This window comes from Neophocaena asiaeorientalis, unplaced genomic scaffold (assembly GCF_003031525.2).
Source record: "Neophocaena asiaeorientalis asiaeorientalis breed wild unplaced genomic scaffold, Neophocaena_asiaeorientalis_V1.1 scaffold136, whole genome shotgun sequence".
Taxonomy (NCBI): Eukaryota; Metazoa; Chordata; class Mammalia; order Artiodactyla; family Phocoenidae; genus Neophocaena; species Neophocaena asiaeorientalis.
The window spans coordinates 907970-929496 of NW_020185333.1; the positions used below are offsets into that span (position 1 = coordinate 907970).

At 39.6% G+C, this 21527-nt stretch overlaps 1 protein-coding gene across 1 annotated transcript in view; it reads left to right on the forward strand.

Moving 5' to 3' along the window:
• Positions 1-1558: 1558 nt before the first annotated feature.
• ZBTB20 (zinc finger and BTB domain containing 20) overlaps positions 1559-21527 on the forward strand; it is a 165979-nt gene continuing 146010 nt past the window's right edge. The window contains exon 1 of the mRNA XM_024735374.1: positions 1559-1600. The gene's annotated coding sequence lies outside the window, so the exon portion shown is untranslated. The remainder of the gene's footprint in view (positions 1601-21527) is intronic.

The following is a 21527-nucleotide window of genomic DNA, read 5'->3' on the forward strand; positions in this document are numbered from 1 at the left end:
ATATATATATATATATATATATATATATATGTATGTATGTACGTATTTCAAGTTTGTGTGTACTCTCAATGAATCATACATAAGTTAATTATCTTGCTTAAAATTTTCATTAAGCTCATCAATTTTGTGAAACAATTTAAAAACATTGGAGACGGCCAGCCTCTCTTGTGTTGGCATACATTATGGTCCAGGCTGCAGATTTTCATCTTAACTCTTCTTGTCCAAAGAGGGGAACAACATACTTCACTCCTGCATGTTCATGGAACAGGGTCTCACCTTGTCCATAAAAGGAAAAACTTTTTCTTTGGAGGAACCTCTATGATGGTGCATTTTCCCAGAAAACTTGCTGAGAAGTGAAGTCTCTAATTGCCAGTTTTCTACTTTAGCCTTATTCTGTGCTTTAGTCGGGTCCTTGTACTTGATCTCTTTTAATACAGTTTGTTTTTCATATTTCTGAAGGCCATATGTGAAGTGGCTAAAATCATGGTGTCAGAGAGACAAGAATTCAATCAGTGTATGTTAAGTCCTTGACATATTTGAGTTGGGTCGGGTAGGGAGACCTGGTTTGTCTTCTCAGCATCCTTGTTTGGTTTATTAATTTCTCTTGGATCTTCTGTTACTTCAGTTTTATTCTTCTGTAAGAAAAGCTATCAAAACAGTAGCAAACAGGCCAGTCCCATAATCACTTATTTGGCTTGTGTGTTGAAGATTACAAAGGAGGATTATCAGACTTGAAATATAGAATGAGAAACTGTTAAGGTCAACTCCCCCCAAACCTGAAGTTTTCATTATTAGAAATGCATTTTGCGGGACAAATGCTTTTGTTTAAAATCATTTTGTCATCCAAAAAAAAAAAAAAAAAAAAAAAAATCATTTTGTCAGAGGGGACACTCTTAGGCTGGTGAGACAGGGTAGACAAGGCAGTAGCAGTCCTCAGCTAACAATTGACAATACATGGAGGCTTTGAATTTGCCCAGAGTATCTTCTGGGCATTAAACATACTAAATCTACCCTTAAAAGAAGCAAAGTTTATCAGTTTCACTCATCTTTGTCAAAATTAGCTAAGATCTGTCATGCACTACATAGTAAAGCTTTTATCTATTCTCATCAGTACTGCCCAATAGATATTTATGCAGCGATAGAAACGTTCTATCTGTAAGGCAGCCACTAGCCACAGGTGGCTGTGGAGCGCTGGGAATGTGACTAGTAGACTGAGGAGCTAAAATTTTAAATATTTTAAATTTAAATAGGTAGATATGGCTAGTGGCTACTGTATTGAACAGCGCAGCTCTAGGTAATGCTCATATGATTTCGATCAGAATGAAGCTGACAAAGAAAGAGGTTGGCACTCCTTCTGTATTGGTCAGATAGCAGCAGGTCACACCTTTGGAAATTTTACGAGGCTGAATCTCCTCTTTCTTGGGCTCCAGGTGACAAAATGGGCTCTTACTGCTCATGCTTTAGGAGCAATTAGTCCTGTCTAAACTTAGATTTGCTTTCCTTCTCTCCACAGTATCATTGGGTTTATTTTTAATTCCTTGTTTTGTCTTTGATTTTCAGTTCCTTGACCGTCGTTCTGTGACCTGCCCCTTCTCTTTATGTAAGTAAAAGTGGTTTTTTTCCTTTTCAAAAAAGCACCAGATTTGGGAAATTTGGGTCTTTATTGGCATGTTCTCCAGTTGACATTGTTGTGGTTTCCAGTGCTTCTTCAGTGTGTATTATCTTCTTTTGTGTTTGGAGTCAATGTTGTTGGTGGTAGTAGTAGTTGCCATCATGAGGGGGCTGAAAAGACCAGCAGCCCAAGCCACTGGACTTATATGAAGACTTCCTTTGACTCAGCCATGGCTGCTGTTTGCAAAAGTCACTGCTCTTCTAAACTACAGCTTACATTCTTCAGTCAGATACCAGCCACAGTTGGGCTTTTGCTCCACTGTCAATCAATGGGCAATTATTTATTCTTCAGTTATACACCCACCCCTAGGCCCAATAGTTTTTAATTTCAACTTCTAGATCAGAGCTTTCATTTTTTGGACAAAATTTCTAGTATCCTTTTACAGGAGGTACAAGACTGAAGTACAAAACTTTAGTGATTTAGGCTAAAATTGTGTGTGAAATAGTAAAGTACAGAGGAAAAAAAAAAGAGAGAGAGAGAGAAATCATATGCCAGGAGGTTTATAGAAGGTACCATTCTTTTTTTAGAAAAGATGGAAAGTCATTTGGGGAGAAAACAACAACAACAACTTGATTTCAGATGAAGAGAGAACATTTATAATTTAAAGCCCAAATCAGGCTGCACTGAGTTGGTTTGGATAAATTTCACCTTGAGCTGCTTGAAAGAGATTCTGGGGCCACGAGGCCAAATAATCAAAGTCACTACCTGAGACACCACCCAAGAGATGCTACAGGTAGTGGCAGTTACCTCACGTGATAAATATTATCAGCATCCTTCCAGCTGCTTCTCACTCTCTGGTGAACGCTGTCCCTTATTCACAGCATACTATCTTCACTGACTCCTTCACACTCTGAGGTGTTTCTTGTGTTGCAATCATTTGCACAGAAAGGAGGTTCCCATGGCTCTTTTGCTTGCGTGTGGTTTCCACTCACATTCCTAGAAGCTAGTTGCAAATATATGTAGGGGAGCAGACTCTTCCAAAGGATGCTAAGGCTAAAGTCTGAAGTGACATTTATTTGACAGAGAAAGGAGATTGATTAAAATCCCCAGAGACTGGTGCTGTGTGTAATGCATTTATACAGCAGGGGTGGGTCCTCTCTGCCCCTGACAAGTCTTGTTATTCCTCATTCTTGGTGTTGATAGAGTGGGTCTGTCAGTGCTTCGGAGGGTGTCAGCGTGCATGCATGTGGTTACCACTTTACGTCTCTGCATCCCAACTCCAGTTACCTAGCACTGCATATTTCTAGTCCTCTGACTGGCAAATCATTTTTGTTGCAGTTCTTTTGTGTAAAAACAGTTCACATAATAGCTCTGTGTTAGACAAGGCATTAATCCTCACATCACCGGGGATGAATCAGCACCGTGCACTTCTGCCCGCACGGCTCAGCTATTATGACGTCAGCACTGGAGGGCAAGCCTCAGACATAAGCAGTGCAGCAGCCTGGAGACCTGGGTCACAGATTAGAAATCGAGGGGAGACCTTTGAGATAAAAAACGTAATTGAAAGGCTGTCTCTGGCTCATAGGAAAATGTGAAGCTGATTCTATGCTATATCAACCATCAATCTCACAGCTTCTAGAGAGATCCAAATTTTTAACCAGAGAGGAGGCTGAGCAAATGACCTGAATGGGCTAATAGCCCATCCACATATCCACTAACCTTTTCCCACCCCCCAGGCCAGGCTTCATGCTTGCTTAGATTGTTCCAAATCCTGAGACTGCCTTTATTTCAAAGGTGACAGGGCCTATGACAGTCCTGCTGTCCTCAAGTGCCCCACAGACACAGCTGATGGCTCCAGAGGTGGTGCCCCAGGTGCCCATCAAAGGGAGAAGAAAAGTTCCTTGGGGACAGATCAAAACATTATCTCCCCAGTGCTTCTAGTTCCTAGTGCCTCTTTAATGGCCTCCTCCAGACAGGTGCAGCATTCTGCCTGTTCAACTTTTTTCTCCTCGGCACTGCATTTAGTCCAAAGTCCCAGTCTGCATTTGACACAGATTTCAATAGGAGCTGAATAGCTTCCAGATGTTCCCCCAAAAGTGTTTCATCCCATTAATCTTTAGCAGAGCAAAGAGGAGCCCTCTATAACCTGCCATGCTGCCTTGAAGCAGATAGCACAGACTCTCCCTATTTGAGAAACTAGGTTCTTAAAAGGTAGACCTCTCTACAGTTCGTACTAAGGTTCATTCTCAGAACACCTTTCCATATTGAAAACTAAATGTTGAAAAGGCTGAAAATTAACTGCCTACATTCTCTGTTAATAAGACATTCCTCCATCACACCCTCTATCCCTCACTCTTCCTTTCACCCTGTGATAGCCATCTAAAGTGCCTTACTGCTGGGGTCTTCTGCCTTCATTAGATTGCTAGTAGGCCCCTGCCCTGCTTCTAGAAGCTAATACTACTGCTTGGCTTAGGTTTTGATTGATTATCATGCACAGCTCTTCATTCAGTTTTCAGTCAACAAACATTTATGGAAAGCTGGTCACTATGCTCAGTTCCTAAAACTGCTATATAAATAAGAAATGCTCCCCATTGTTAAAAATCTCACAGTCCAGTAGGGGAGATATATAGTAAATAAAGGCCATGCCATGTGATAGGCACTGGAATGGAGGTATATACAAGATGTAGCGAGGGGAACAAGAAAGGAGCACCCGCCTGTATGTGGGAGGTGCCCAAGCTGGGCCTGAAAGTCTAAAGAGTGAATTGTAGTTTACCAGGTGGATGGGAGGAGGGGAAAGCAAAAGGGGATCATAATCAGAAAAAAAGCCAGAGGAAAGTCAGAAGGTGTCTGCGCAGCAGCCTCATCCCGAGTTCGTGGCTAGAGCTTGGTGATTGAAAGGGGATCCTTTCAAAGGAGATGAGGCTGGAAAGTGGGCAGGAGGCAGATCACGAGGGCCTTGTATGCCGAGCAAAGAAGTTTGGACTGGAAGCAGCAGGCTTGGGGAGGCTTTGAAGGATTTTAAGTAGATTTATGTTTTAGAAGAAGAGCATTCTGGTGACTGAGAAAAGGGAGACCAGATCACAGATGAAAACCAAGGGCCTGAACTGTGCAGTGGGGCTGGGAGTGGAGGGGAGGGGCGATTCGGTAGTGCTGACATAGACACTGACGTTTGCCTAATGCCAGCCTGGCTTGGCCCCGTGCGTAATCCTTGCCTTCTAGGAGAAAGGATGATGTGTTGTTTGGGGCCAAATTTCAGGCCAAAATAGACCTTTATGGGACCTTCACCAGAGACCTCAACTTGAGTCTGACCTACCGCTCTCCAGAGATGTGTGTCTCTCTCTCCCATGGTGGCCTTGGGGGAGTGGCAGGCAGAAAAGGAGAGGACATTGCCAGTGTCCCGCTTTTCTCTTCTTTCACCTGAAAATGAAACCATTTCTTAGTAATATGCCCCTAAAGTCAATCATTGCCCCAGTTTCCTATCATTTTCCCACTGCTGCCCTTTTCTGAGGAGAAGTTCCAAGCCATTGAGCTGAATTGCAACTTACACACAGCCGGGTATTGAAACAATGCAGTATATTTGTTCCTTCTTTCTGAATTAGAGTTCACCATAAGTGTGCTTTTCTCTTGTTCACTTTGGGCTGCCAGGACAATTTAAAGGAAATTTTCAACAGCTTATGTTGCGCGTACCATGTTCTTTTTTGCAAATGAGAGGATGTCTGTGGGTGTGTTTAAGTCTTCTCTGTACTACTTTCTGGAGAAAGGTTTGAGGAGATGAACAAGATAAGGAGGAGAGACCTATTGAAAGCCCAGGTCCCTTCAGTGACCTGAGTGCAGAACGTAGGCTGGTGATCAGATGGTCAATTATGTGTTTGTCAAAACACAGTGGGCTGCATTCCAGACTGCCAGCTTTGGAGGCCCGGCTTCTGCCAACCAAATGTCATCTGGGAACATGCAACACTGGGCACTGTGAAGGAGTTTGAAATAGACCATGCCACAGCCAACCTACTGCCAGTCTTATAGCACCAATATGGCATGCACAGCCGGGCCCCATGTTTCAGAGCTCAGGAATTCACTGTTCTAAATTCAAGAGGTCAGATGGGTTCATGTTTTCAAAGCCTATGTTCTCTGCTTTGAACATTGTGACTTGCTCCTCTGTGATTTCCAAGTGATTTTTTCCAGTCACATCGCTGTGGAAACCACTCTTTTTGTGATGGTTATGAGAGCCTTGTCAATGTCCCAGAGGAGAGAAAAAAAATAAACTTGCTCTGACAATGACTATGATTCCGACAGAGGGATTCCAACTCTTAGGAAATTACATTAAAGGTGCAGAGCTTTTAAAATATCAGGAACCACCTTGGCAACTTACAAAAAGCAGAAGGGCTTTGCCTATTTTATAAAGTGATTTGCATATACCTGCATAAATAATGTCCCCACCTGTACTTTTATGCATTTAGGTTGAATAAATTAAATTCAGTGATCTTTAAAATATTCACTGTCTTTCATTGCTCAGATACCATTTTCAGGACCCTTCCTCCTCATTTTTTTTCCTATAGTAATAGTGGCTATTTTTTTCAATCTTTTGACTAATTCAGAGAATCAAAACACTTCTTCAGACCAGCCTACCACAGCCAGGAGCATTACCTCCCTCTGCTTGCATTTCTCTTAGCCTTTCTACCTATTAGGCCATGCTTTCCATATGCTTTTCATAAAGGAAGTGGGGGGAGTATATTACTAAAAGGAAAACACACTGATACACATCTCAGGGATACACTCATATTAACCTTTCTTTCTTAGGCCACTGCCACCACTAACCCTAACCCTAACCCTAACCCTAACCCTTCAGGAGCCATCCAGCCACTAAGCCATATCAATTGTAACTTGGGCCTTCAAATCAAAGCCTGGTTAGTACTGCAGCCTTAAACACAATCATCCCATAAGCTATAAGTACTTATTATATACAAAGAATCATATTTAGTGGAGAGTTAAAACATAAACTAGGACATTGCCCTTGCTTGCTCTTAAGAAACTTAAAATTGAGTTAGGAAAAGAAGTCGTAGTATTGAGTGTTCATATGCGTAGCAAATGATAAATAACAATTCCAAAAGGAATGAAACATTCCAATAAGTACTATAGGATTTCATTCGTGAAAGAGAGCCTTGAGGGCTGGAAAACCTCATGTAAAATGCAATTTAGCTGGGTCTTGAAAAATGGCTAGAATGTAAACAAGATGAAGAATAAAGGAATGGTATTCCAAGAAAAAGCATAAACCTAAGTGTGGGAATCTTTAGAGGGGTACAGTAAATAGCACCGTTTTTCCCCACTCAAATTCTAAACCCATTGGAAAATAAGACAAAAGAACTGATGGCTGAGGAACCAAAACTTTTGCCAGAGTCTGGGTGGACAGATGTAACTTAGTATGAGAGGTAAAAAGAGCTCACTGACTCCCATTCTCCCAGGGGAAAATTTGGGTCTGCATAAGAACAACACTTTTCCAGGTCACTAACTCCCACTAGTCTAAGTAGTCAAGGAAGGAGAAAGTCTAAATTCCCATACTTATGAACTTTGATAGATCAGTTCCACCTAACTGAGAAACATGGACCAAGGACTGTCTTACCAACATGATGACTTTCCTCCATGGAGAAGTATAAGGAATGAGGCCAGAGGCAAGATATGTTTAGAAAGCTTCCCTATGGAAACGGGGAGTGGGGAAGAGGCATTCCTATAAACCCTAAGATCCACAGGCTGGAAAACAAGAAGAGGAAATATTGAGTAAGATGAAAATGTGAACCAGAGCCAAGAGGCCAAATAAGGCTCTCATCTGCCTAAGGGGACATACCTGAGGTTGAAACCAGTAGTCATAGAATTATTGGAGACCTAAACTAAGGGATCCTTTTCAGACTCTCAGAGTTACCAGAATCAGAATCCCAGGAATAAGCAAGAAATGAAGATAATGGACTAAAACCTAGTTGGGAAAAAAAATACAAAAACTCTTATCTTTTGTTAAACTAGTAATAACAATAAGAAATAACATTTGTTGAGTGCTTGCCTTTCTTTAGGTACTGGACAAAATACTATTAATGGTTATATGATTTAACCTTTTAAACTACTCTTATTAAATAGGTGATGTTATGATCCTAATTTTGAAGATAAAATGGAGATTTTGTATGTTTGAGTAATTTTTCCAAGAATGCCTAGGAAGTGATAGAGATAGGACTTGAATCCAAGACTATCTGTCTTAAAAGCCTTGGCTGAATTTCATTAAACACAAAGTAAATGTCTACTAAGTGCTAAAAGTATAATAATGAGCAAAACAGACATGGTCTCTGCCCTACTGGAGTTTATAATTTGGGGGATGAAAGACGGATATTAACCAAACTGTCACATGAAAGAACTTATAACTGCAAACTGTGCTTTCTGTTATGACATTAAAATGCCAGGTTTTCTAAGAACAAATGTAGGAGGGGAATACTTAATAATAATAATAGTAAATATAGGAGGGGAATATTTAATAAGTGAGTCTGGAAGTACAGTACAAGCTTCCCTGAGGAAGTGTGGAAGTACAGTACAAGCTTCCCTGAGGAAGTGCCATTGAGCTGACATCTGAAGATGTAAAATAAGAAGTGAGATTAGGTGGTGGAAGAGGTTTCCAGGCTGAGGGAACAGCATGAATGAAGGCCCTGAATGTAGCAGAATAGAGAGAATGAGGTGAAAAGCAGCCAGGTTGAGGCTGAAGAGATAATACAGGGCCTGATAATATCAGGATCTTTGTCGGCCATATTAAGGACCTGCCTCAGGGCAATAGGAAAGCAAATTTAAGAATGAAAGTGGCATGATCAACTTTTTATTCTAAAAAGATCATGCTACTCTTGTACATTTATCCCAAACAAGCAGAAACATATCCACACAAAAATCAAAATTTATGGCAGCTTTATTCATGATAGCCCAAAACTGGAAACAACCCAGATGTCCTTCAATGAGTGAATGGTTGAACTGTAGTACAACCATACCATGGAACTGCTCAGCGCTCAAAAGTAATGAACTCTTGGTATGTACAACAACTTGGATTAACAGCAAAGGTGTTACACTGAGTGAAAAAGCCAATTTCATTTATATAGGATTCTTGAAATGAGAAAATTATAAAGATGGAGAACAGATTAGTGGTTATCAGAGATTAGGGAGTGGGGGAGAGATGGAGCTGACTGTGGCTGTAAAAGCGTAGGCCAGAATATTCTTATATGTAACTGTATTTGGACTGTGGTGGTGACCATGCAAATCTATACATAAGGATACAATAGCATAGAACTACATACACACACATACATGAGTGCATGCAAAATGAGTGAAATCTGAATAAGGTGTATGGATTGTACCAATGTCTATTGCCTGACTGTGATATTGTACCATAGTTAAACAAGGTATTATATTGGGCCAATATATCGATAATAGAGGGGTAGAGGCTATACCAGATCTTTCTGTATTATCTCTTACAATTACATGATAAACTACGATAATTTTGAGATTAAAAGTTAAAGATAAAGATCAAGCTAGTTTCATTATGGTAAATGGTCTAGAAGGAGCAAAAGTAAGGAGGCTGCTGTAATAGAACAGACAAGAGATAGACTAGGGTAGTGACAAAGGGAATAGAAGAATAATAAATGCAATCAAGAGATAATTCAGAAGCAAAATATACAGGATTTTCTTATGGATTGGATGTGGGAGATGAAGGAGAAAGAAGTGGCAACTATGCCTACTGGTTTTATGCTTGTAAAACAATATGGAGGATGGTGCCACTCAGGGTTATATGAAACACCAGAGGAGAACTGGGGTGGAGAAAAGATCATAAGATCTGTTTTTAAAATGTCTAGTGTCAGATGCTTTTGATAGAGATAAGTGATCATATTGAGTAGGCAGAGGAATATATACAACTGGAATTCAGAAGTAAAGCAAAGGCGAATGAAGCTGTTGGCATGGATGATAATTGCCTAGGGGCAAGGTTAGATTGAGAAGAAGGCCCCAACTGGGACTTGAAGAACTCTTAATATTTAATCAGCTGGTAGAGGAAAATGAGGCTGTGAATATCCTCAGAAGGAACGGCTAAGAGGTAGTAGGAAAATAAGAAAACATTGGCACAGAAGCCAAGAGAAGAAGGTGTTTCAAAGAGAGTGGTCAGAAGCGACCACTGAGAAGTCAAGTGAGTTAAGCACTGAAAAATATATCACTTAATATATTAATCTGGAATTATTGTTGACCTTAGCAAAAGGTGGCTTGTTGAAGAGGTAGAAGCAGTAATTTATTCGTCATAGGATGAGGAAAGCGTAAGAAGTGAAGAAACAAAGACAGCAAATGTGTATCAGTCTTAGAAGTTTTACTGTAAAGGAAAAGAAAATGAGCTAGTATAATATCTTTGGAATGGGGGAGTGAGGTCAAAAATTTGGGGGAAAAAATGGAGATACTGGCATCTTTATATGCTTAGGAGAATACAGTAGAGAGGAGAGATTCAGTGTATAGGAGAGACAAGAGGATAGGATGATTGGTAGTGGAAGATTCCTGATAAGGACAGAGACATGGAATCCTGAGCACAAGTGGAAGGAGAGAAGTAGGGACATCTCTTCTATAGTTACAAGAAAAAAGAAGGAACGGTAGGGATAGATGCGAGCCATGTGTACGTTTGGTACTGAGAAGTTGAGAGGTTTCCCAAGTGATGGCTCCTAGGGAGCAAGGTCCTGCTAAGAATAAGTGAAGAGGAGATTTGAGGAAAGTAGAGGTTTAAAGTAGTTCTTGGGACAAATGGGCAGTAGGTTAGCCAGAAAAACAGCAGTATTCTCCTTGGCAGTGTGGAAGGTCTAGGTGAGCCTGGTGGGTTAATGTGGTACCTGTCTGTCTTGTGCGATTTTCTCCAGCAGTTCAGTGATGAAGGTGGAAGCTCAGAGGAGATGTGCACTTGAGTTCAAATTAGGATGGAGCTTTACCTAATGTACATGAAAAGATATTAGAGTTTTTAGCTTCGTTTTTGTTCTATTAGAGGCCAGAATGAAAAGGCAGTGAAAGGGCTCCGTTCAGTTCTCTAAGCATCTGGTGAGTACCTACATTGCACCAGGCACTGTGTTTGGTACAGAAAAAACAGTCTAGTGAAGTTTAAAGGCTGCTATCTAGTCCAAAAGGCCAGGAACAGGTGATTAGATAACCTTTACCAAAATACACAGAAACCCATGTCATTACTTTTCTTTCTTCTGCCCATTCCTTCCTCCCAACCTGGCATTACCCAATTATTTTCTTGCTTTCTCACAAAATATCTACTGTCTGCCTTATTGCCAAGCCTCTAATATGCATCATACAAATATGAGTGACAATTCTGTTTTCTCCCATCATCATTTTGCTAAAATACGGTCATTTAGGAACAATTAGATCATCTACTTGAAGTGTGGTATTGGTACCGTGTGAATTTTCTCTAAATTTTAAAAGCTTCTCTCTAACTATACAGAAAGGCGATTTATTTAAAAGAGGGATGGAGAGAAGAAGAGTGGATATATGAGAGAGAAGAAAAAAATAAGAAAAAGAAAGTTAATTATCTATAGAAGACCTTATATAGCAGCTCACTCTTGTCATTCAAGGGAACTCCCACTTGAAATGAGTAGATGAGCCTCCATTCCTAACGGTGGCCTACACCATCAGCTTCCAAAACAGCTTCCAGACCTGGAGACATTCCAGAGTGCTATAGACCAACTAAATTCCAGCTTCTGGTAATGTAAGACAAGATATGAAGAAGACCTGAAGAATATGGAAATTCCTAATTCCAGTAGCAGTAGGATTCCTCACTCAGATTATTCTAAGCATTATAAAGTGGTAGCTTACAAAGAGGTGGTGGTAATGACCGCTTTCCTTTATTTGAACACATTCCATTCTGCTAGATTCCCTTTAGGAAATGACATTAGGACCATTTGACTCAAAACTACATTGCAGATACATCTGGGGTAAAATTCGGCAGCGGCTGAGCAAAGCAGCTGTATTTTTTTAATATTTACTTCTTTCATGATTCTATAATTCACACTTATTGTAAAATATTAAGGTATAGAGTACGGAGAAAACATCCACAATCCCACTAAACAGAAAAAAGCTATTATTAACAATTTTTTAGATCACCTTCTAGTCTTTTCTCTGAATTTTAACATAGTCGAGCATACACTGTGCATATAGGGTTGTATCCTATTTTTTTTACCAACAAGTGCTTCTCAGTGTAATTACATACTTTTTGTAAATGCCACCATCATGTCTGAATAATTTTCTATCATATAAAATCCCCAGAATTTTCCTAACTGTGCTCTAGGTATAGATATTTGGGTTATTTCCAGTATTTGAGCTTTTTATACTTTAAAGTCTTTTAGGGTGAGAACTATAATGTGTCACCTGAATTGTCAAACTTGGAGGAAACTTGAGGCAGGCAATGATGCCACCCATTCAAGAGAATGGTCACCCTATTAAGAGAGTTACTAACTGCTAAGACTATGAAACTCATATTTGAATTTTTAAGTAGTTGTTGCGGAGTTTAAGCTTTTTTCCCCTAAGGTTAAAATTCTAATTTTTACTTCTAAAGTATACATTTAGTTCGGCTTGCATTTGTTACAATGATGATATAAAAGAAAAAAAATCCATTCAAAAATCTCACTGCCCAGAGATAACCACTGGTGACACTTTGGGGAATATATTTCCAAACATATCTATTTATCTGTCTCTTTTTCTTTCTCTTTGTCTTTCTCTTTTCAAAATGAAAGGAAAATCTACTGGCTGTTTTGTAATCTTGTTTTTTTATTCAACATTGTAATAAGCATTTTCCATGTTAATAAATATAGATCTACATTATCTTTTTGACAGTCACATTGTACTCCAGTGGAGGGTAATTTATTGAATTAGTCACTTATTGATGGACATTTAGGATATTTGGAAATTTTTTCTAACCAAACAATGCTACAGTAATCATCTCTATACATGTGTGCATTTTTTTTTTAATTCACTTGCCTGATTATTTCCTTAGGATAGATTTCTAGTAGTGGAACTGCCAAAGGAAAGTTTATCTACTGCTAAACTGTCCTGCCACAAAACTGTATCAATGTATACCCCCGCCAGCAAAGAAAGAGGCTGCCCATTTCTCTGCATCTTCACTAATTCTGTAATTGTCAATTGAACTTTTTGCCATATAAGTGAAGACTTTCGTACTGAGGGTATGAGATGCTTTTTCCAAGCATACAATCAACTGAAAACTTAAAGAAAAATGTATTAAATTTTATTACATGAAAATAAAAATCGCTATGGTAGAAAGTATTTTTAAAAAACTGGGGAAAATATTGTGACATATGCCTAATATTTTTTTTTGGCTGAATTTTTCACTGATTTTTCTGTCGTTTTCTTTTAACATCTTTATTGGAGTATAATTGCTTTACAATGGTGTGTTAGTTTCTGCTGCATATCCCTAATATTTTAAGAGTAGGTATAAGTCAACAACGAAAACGTGAATAATACAGTAAAAACTTGGAAAGGGCAAATGAGCAGCCTCACAAGTGTTTAGCTGTTTAGTCTCATCCTCTGCTCAAAGGCAGTGCTCCTCAGGCCCTGTGAGGTCACCCCCAGCACTGTTTCCTGTGCTCTGCACGCAGCCCACACCCTCACCACCCTCCCAGCGAAAGCTGTGGGGAGAAAAGCACTACTCAGGGGACCCGCGGAGTTCCTGGGTGAGGCACTGATAGTACTTCCCTTGGTTACATACATTCATGTTTACTTGACATCACCATCCCCCAAAGCGGCAGGCTAATTGTTCACTCACATGAATGTGAAAATGATCATCTGAGCTCTGCCATCAGACTCCAGAATCAGTCAATTATTGGGAAGGGGAAAATACACACTGGCAACATTGCTTGATCCATGTCTCCAGGGCAGAATTGACACTATTCTTCTACCAGATGTAGATAGAGATTTCTGGATGTTCTCATAAATAAAGTGCTAGAGGCCATGTCATCAGTGTCCTCCACCTTTCCCTCTCTCTCTCTCTCTCTCTCTCTCTCTCTGACTCCCATGTGTATTACTACATACTTAATGAAATGGAATATTTATCGGCAACTTCAGGGAAAGTGAAAGACGCTAGAGAGGCAGAAATGCCACACTGACAGTATCAGCCCCTGCCCTTCACGGTGCAGACTGACAGAGCATCTTCCCTGTGTTTGGGGATAGAGAGCATCTGATTCCCGGAGTGTGTACCCCAAGCTTCTTAGAGGGGCAGGAGTTGTGCAGCGCTGTTCTGAGTGGTAATTGGAGCATTCCTTCAGCACAAAAAGTTCATTTGCAGATGATAAGGGATGGCACGTGCTTCGGGGCATCCTTTTTCCCTCTTTAACAGAAAACCATGTCTGAAAGTCGTATGCAGTGCCTTAAATCCTTAGGTAGCGTCCAGAAAGGAAGCAGAAAAGAGGCAATCATGTTCAAGGTTGTACAGAAGCTCCTTTAAACAAACCACAAGCTAAGGCAAATGGTAGGACCCAGGCCTAGTATATGACTCCTCTACCTGAGCAGTGAAACTGCCCAAGGTGGGAGCACATGACTACAAGCTAGGTTTCAGTGATGCCCCTGGAGCAGTTAGAGGCCGCGCTGCCCCTCTGCCAACTCAGAGTGCCGAATGTCTGGCTTTCTTAATGATGCCCTTAGAAAACGTTACATATTATACCCCTCCCTCTATAACATAGCTTATACTCAGAGGCCAAACAGGGACCTAGTGATGATGGTTAATGTTGAGTGTTGTTAATTAATGTTGAGTCTTCCTCATGTTCTTTCTCACCCTTTTCTTTTCTTCCCCAAACATGGTTGCCCATTTAAAGCTGGGCAAAGGTGTGTATATAGGGTATACATTATATATATGTATGGTACATATGCCACCTACTTATTCAAAGAGTCTTTCTACTCTCTTGCACAGGACGTCTTTGTAGTGATAAAATTAAAGTTTTTTTTTTCTTTCGTTGGATTCTTCTTTTATGCACTCTTTCTGTAGTCTCTGTTATTTCTCATTTCTTCTAATGTGAGCTTATTGAAGACAAATCAGGCATACCTACCTTGTTCAGAGAATCATTCCCAGATTATTTAAAATGGACCACCTTACCTCTCACACTTTGGTAGGGTAAAACTGATTCCACCTTTAGTTCCTTCCTGGAAATTTCTAGGCTTTTAGTACATGGAAAATAATTATCACCTCTAATTTAAAATTAACCCTGTACTTTGGGTGAGAGAAGCCTGTGTCTCATGACAGAATTTGAGTAAAAGTTACTCTTAAATCCTCTAACAATGTTCTTCTTTCTGGTCCTTACAAGCTAGTCAAGGACGCATAAGAGAAGTAACAGGAAGTCTCTAGTTAGAATCATTTTCTGGGATTTTTCCCCCTGCTTTTCTCCATCATCATCAGACTTAAATAGTGTCCACTACATTAGTTCTTTACCATTAGATTCCACATACTCCTCTACCCATTTTTTATTTTATTTTATTTTATTGAAGTATAATTGATTTACAATGTTGTGTTAATTTCTTCTGTACAGCAAAGTGACTTAGTTATACATATATATATTCTTTCAAAAATCCAAAAAAAGGGCTTCCCTGGTGGCGCAGTGGTTGGGAGTCCGCCTGCCGATGCGGGGGACACGGGTTCGTGCCCTGGTCCGGGAGGATCCCGCATGCCGCGGAGCGGCTGGGCCCGTGAGCCATGGCCGCTGAGCCTGCGTGTCCGGAGCCTGTGCTCCGGAATGGGGGAGGCCACAACAGTGAGAGGCCCGCATACCACAAAAAAAAAAAAAAAAAAAATCCAAAAAAAAAAATCTGTGAAAGTGATAACCACAATGAACAGCAAAAGGATGAACATGAAGATGCAAAAGGGGACACCACAGTCATAAAATGTGGTGGAGAAGAGTAAGAAAATGTAGACTTCTTTTCTAGAATGTGTTTGAGCCTATATGACTACCAGTCTACCAGTTTTATAATAGCACTTTTCAGTGAAGCTTAGGAAGAACCTTAATACTGTTTAGTTTTCCCAAAATGCATGAAGTGTCTGTTGACAATGTGTCTATATCTATCTATCTGTCTATCTCTATTTATAAAGAGTCAATTTCTTGATCATCTTATTATCACCAGTCATTAACATCACTCATCTAGAATTGGTACAGAGGTCAGCCACCTCACAGTAGGCTGTGTGTTCACCACTCCACTCCAACTCTCTGATATACCTAGGAAAAGAATTTCAGAAATGTACACTAACATCCAGAAAACTACTTCAGAGATCTGAATCTTGGTGCAGGAATCCAAGAGAAATCTTACTGGCCACTATTATTGGGAATTTTCCCCTTTTCCTCAAACAACAAAGAACTATAGCCAAAACACTTTAAAGACATCCTTTTGAGTGATTTTGATATTGGATTCTGGTTTATTCTTTCTGAGAAAATGAGGGATTACATTTAAATTCCAGATAAATGCTTTTACCTAATAGGAAATTAATGTATAATTTTTCACTGTTGTGATACAATGATCTTTCATGAAGTTCAGTGTCTAATAATCATTTCCTCTTTGGTAATGACCAAGAGATAGAGGCTTTCTTTAGAGAGGAGACAGGAGCTCTTTGGGTAGCCCCACAAAGGGACACAGACTTTGAAACAGGAAGGGATGCAATTAGAAGCCAGAAAAACAAGGGAGAGCTGGGTGCACATTAACAGGGCCAGCAACCCTAAAACGAGTTCGGCTCTAGTTAAGATGTAATCGAAAACACATACTCTAGATATTCATCCATTTCTAGGATTGTGCAGGGGTTTACTTTCCTCTCATCTCTTAGCAAAAAATAACTTGATCTAAGAAGAAAGATTTCCCCACACCACAGTCAGATTATTTCATGGGAACAGTACACCCTTGGCAGATCATACTGACTTGTGGACCAGCCTGAGGATCCAGGGAAAACAGACTGAGTGACCCAAAGGGACAGAGTCAAGGCCAGCTGTGGACAGGAGTCTTTACCATCTTCCAAAATCTACCCAAAATCAGTCATTTATTTCTTTTCTCAACAATAGGCATTAAAAAAACCTTAAAGATCAAAGGTCCTTTTCAGGCCTGAGCTATTGATGTGATTGTAAAGATTATTTCTAGGTCAGCTACAGCTACCTTTGTCTGTGGCTGGACCCTCAAAGCAGTCCCGTACAGGAACACATGCGCGCACTGTTTGTGGGTATGGGCTTTTCTCCTGCCTATTAGATGCATTACAAAGTTGCTTTTAATGGGGCCTCTCTGCATTCAACAGAAATATTTCTGGAGCTCTCCTGGCTCCCACAACATTTGCTGGGTGCACATTTAATATGTTTTAGCTTTACTGCCTGAAGGTGGAATCAGGGACATCTACCTGCACATGACAGTGCTTTGGCTTTTGCAGTTGCAGAACTTAATGTATGTATCAGTAATGAAAATCTTAATTAAGAAAGCTGCATCATTGTCCATGAACACTCATTTTTCTCCCCCTGCAAAGCCCTTTGTGTATTGCAGTATATACCTGGTCCAGACAGACAGAGCCCTTGAAGAGCTTGTCTGGCAGATCTTCTCTTGATTATTAACAGCTAGCAAATGACAAAGTCTCGCTCTCCTTTTGTCTTGAAACTGAGGCTTGGAACAGCAGAGCACACAATGTACTGTAGGATTTGTTTGTGTTTTTTTAAACTTGCTTTTATTACGTTGGTGGGTTTAAAAATCCGACAGTGTTGATCAAAACTAATTTAGGTAACTTAGAGTTGCCAAAATACTAGCAGATGCATATTTACACATATACTCTCAGAGAAATGTAATTTTCCATATAGAAACAATGCACAAACAAAAGAAGGGACAATTTTAAGCTGTTTGCCCATGTTTCTGGCGCCTTTGGCCTCCGTGCTTGAAGCCTGCCATGTCCCTACTTACATGACCTTAGCAGTTCCTTCTTTCTCTGTGTTGATATGCACATGCCAGTTTGTCATTTGTGCAAAGTAACATGATTTGGAAGATGTAATAACTTTAAACAGACAACTGACTGTACCCATAAAAAAATTGAGTTATTAAGATCTTTTGAAAAGGTGGCCTATAATTATGTTTATGAAACTATATCCAATTGTAATATTTTAATAATGCCCAAATCATAGTTCCCAAAATAAAGTTAATTCATTTAAAATTCTTTTAAAAGCCTCAAAACATTTTACTCTTAAAACGTAGCAACTCCATTACCTTGAATTATGACCTACATGATGAGGAGAGAGACTCATGTCTCCTCCACCTGTGTGTATGGTCAGTCTTCTGCATTTTTCTAAGTCCCTGGCCTTAACCATTTTCTGGAAGACCCATGTAAGTAATTGAATTGGGCTCCAGCTCTATACTTATATAATGGTTTCTACTGCAGTAGAAGGACACACCCACCTGAAGAAGGTCTAGTAATAAATATTTAGAACCTGTCTTCTTACTGTACGTATACTGCCCTCATCAAGAGGGGAGCAGACACACTGTCTCTGGTGGTTCTAGTATAATAATGTTTATTTACTCTGCTTCTTAGAACTTCACATGCTTTAGCTCATTTATTTTCATAATCACTATAAAGTAGGTAAGTCAGTTTTCTGCATATCAGTAACATGGGAAAATTTGTGTAAATATTCTCTATGTATCATGTAAGATGTGAGGAAGACCTTATTATGGCAAAGTTATTTTCAAATATTCTTAAAGTCTCATGTTTGCACTCAACATTTAAAATTAGGGTTAAATATGAAAAGTAAATAAAAATAGACTTATGGTTTTATACTAGAACCATAATAAGAGGTTAGGAGAGATGATATCAGGGCTCTTAGTTGCTAGATAGGAAGCATTATGAACAGGTTGTTTTACTCTGGAAGATTCTCCCTTTCAAGAACCATCTGGCCAGCACTGCCATAAATTCTAAAGCAACTGTGAAGTAACTGGCCTAGAAATATTGCAGGTATATAGTGTAAGGCATATAGTAGGCTGTCAATAAATGTTTGGGGAATGAATAAATAAATAAATTATGAATGAATAAGGGAAAGGATAAATTTTGTTGGCATTTCAAAGACTAAACCAGAAGATCAGGTACTTTTCTTAATTTTGGAAAGTACTTGATTAGAAGTTTGAAGTGTGCTGATTTTCTAATCCTTGATATTCAACTTTCCAAGCAATAAAATACTCAGTGGGGGTAGGGGGGAGGAAGGATGGATTGGGAGGTTGGGATTAACAGATGCAAACTGTTATGTTTAGAATGGATAAACAACAAGGTCCTACTGTATAGCACAGGGTGCTATATTCAATATCCTATGATAAACCATAATGGAAAAGAATATGAAAAAGAATATATATATGTGTGTGTGTGTGTGTGTGTGTGTGTGTGTGTGTGTGTGTGTGTGTAACTGAATCATTTTGCTGTACAGCAGAAATTAACACAACATTGTAAATCAACTATACTTCCATAAAATAAAATTTTTAAAAATACTCAGTAGAATTACAAAGAATCTTAAGATTTAAAATGTGGGTAGATTGGTTACCTTCTGTCTCTGGAATACACACACGTGTGTGTGTGTGTGTATCTCCATGTATGTATGTAAACAATCACTGGATCACAATGTAAAATGAACTTCTTACTGTGAGTCTTCAATAAAAATGTTTTTTAAAAAATGGGTAGATAAAGATAATATATTTTCCTATTCAACATATCTACAATGTGCTTAAAATTGAAGAGCGACTAGACCCATTAAATAGGCAGACAGCAGGCCTTCTGATGATTTACCCTCATCTCTGCCTCTCTGCTGAGACCTCAATGTGTTTCTTCATTTTTGTGCTTAAAATACCATATGCTGTATCAACTTTGGCCCAGTCAACAAGCTGAGGAATCAAGCAAGTTAGGGCCAAGAGGTGCCACGCAACTGGAGTGAAGGGTCTTGGGAAAGCATACCAGCTGACTGTAAGGATGCTCTTCAGTCCAAACCTGGCCACCATTTGCTCTCACATGGAAATACATCCACTTCCAGTGTCATAAGTGATCCTGCCAGCAAACGTGTGCTCCGTGGTCCTCCAGAACATCGTATTTATGTTAGTGCCTAACGAAATGTCCATAAAGCAACGTTCAGTTTGTTATATTTAAGCGCCCATGACTTCCTTATTTCAAAAGCAAGTACCTTTAAACATAGTAATAGCATTTCTCTATATGCAAACCTCTGTACATAAAAAGGTTTACATTTTAAAACAAACATGTTTTTGAGTTGTATCCAAATTCAGAAAAAGCATCTGAAAAATTTAACAGCTGAAAAACACTTTCTTCTTGCTGGGAAAACTTAAACCTTGCTAGGCTTTATGCAACTTAAAAAAAAAAAAATCACTTCTGTGCTGAGAACTAACATGAGAAATCTCAGCATGAAAGGTTGTTGGAATTTTTTTTCTTCATGGAGCTAAAGCCCATCCTTGGTTTTAGAGTGATGCCACAACATACATATGCTTTGTCAGGAACAAATATGATCTAATTTCAAGGACATCTTCAACAAAACTTAGGGGGGAAATGATAAAGGCTACTCAAGGAGCAATCCAGTGTCTGAAAGCAAGGGTTGAGGACATCATTGTACCATCAAGGTGCAGAAATGCTGCTAACCTGGAGCGGGTTGTTACTGTTTGAAAAGCCTACGGGCATTTGTTTTATTATTGTCTCACTCAGTCCTTCCTCAGCTGAGAGGGTCTCACAAGGGAAGTGCTGCTCTGAGATCGTGTCCTGGACTTTGTTTTCTGTTTGCTTCAGCACTTCAATAAATGATCTGTTACCTGCCATTATGACCTGCGTGCATTTGCCAAGCAGTTTTTCAAATCAAACAAATTATATGGCTGTGTTTCTAGAAAGCTGAACCATTTTGAAGATAGTTTGGAATTGGAAACACACGTAGACATGGCCGTGCAATTGTAGGTTTATACTGGACACATGTGTTCAGGCATATTCAGGAAAATAGGAAAAAGAAAATAGACTGGACAATGTAAATATGGAAATACAGCTTGTTCAAACATTTGCAGCCTATACTCCTAACAGTGAGCATATGTAGAGGTGACTTTGTCAAGAAGGCCCACATTCAAGCATATTCCTCCTAACACTCTCCTGGGAATTATTAAAGAACACAGTGTAATTTTTAAATATCATAATGGCTACCCTTCAAGTGTGATACCTCGGGTAGTGACTTAGGGAGCCACTTATGGGAGGAGAGACAACAACAACATACTCTATTATTTACTGGGTGATTTTTTGAGAGAAACGAGTCCTTCCTTGAAGACAGGCTTAGATATTTCAAGACCTCCTCAGAAAATTTTTTCAGCACCTTCTGTGCTCCAAATTGAGGCAGTTTGCATCATGTTTCAGTATAACTGAGTAGCAGGCTGGCAAATTCCCTGCTTTTCTACTCACCAAAATCCAAAATAGAACTCACAAAAACTCCTTCCTTCATCACCACACCCCACAAAAAACACCCCACTGGGACCCCCGGGGAGAAACAGATCCCCCCCAAAAAACCCACCAACCAGTAAATAGAGCCAGCCCAGAAATACAAATTCCCAGCTGTGACTGGAGCACTTTGCTCAGTACTGCGAGCTTGCTAGTGCTGGCACATTCTTTATAATACAGATGCATAGATGTGCTGTCTGAGGCGGAAGAGACGCAGCATCCCCTTGTCTAGAGCACCTGGCACAGGAGTAGCCTCCCAGACCCAAAATAAAAGACTTAATTTGCCATCTGACCATTTTTTTTAAATTAAGCCTTCCTGTGACTTAATTTCTCGTAACATCTGTAGAAAACCACCTTTTTCGACTTTTGAAGCATTTTCCAAATTCAAACTTTCACTGTATCTTACACATACGCATA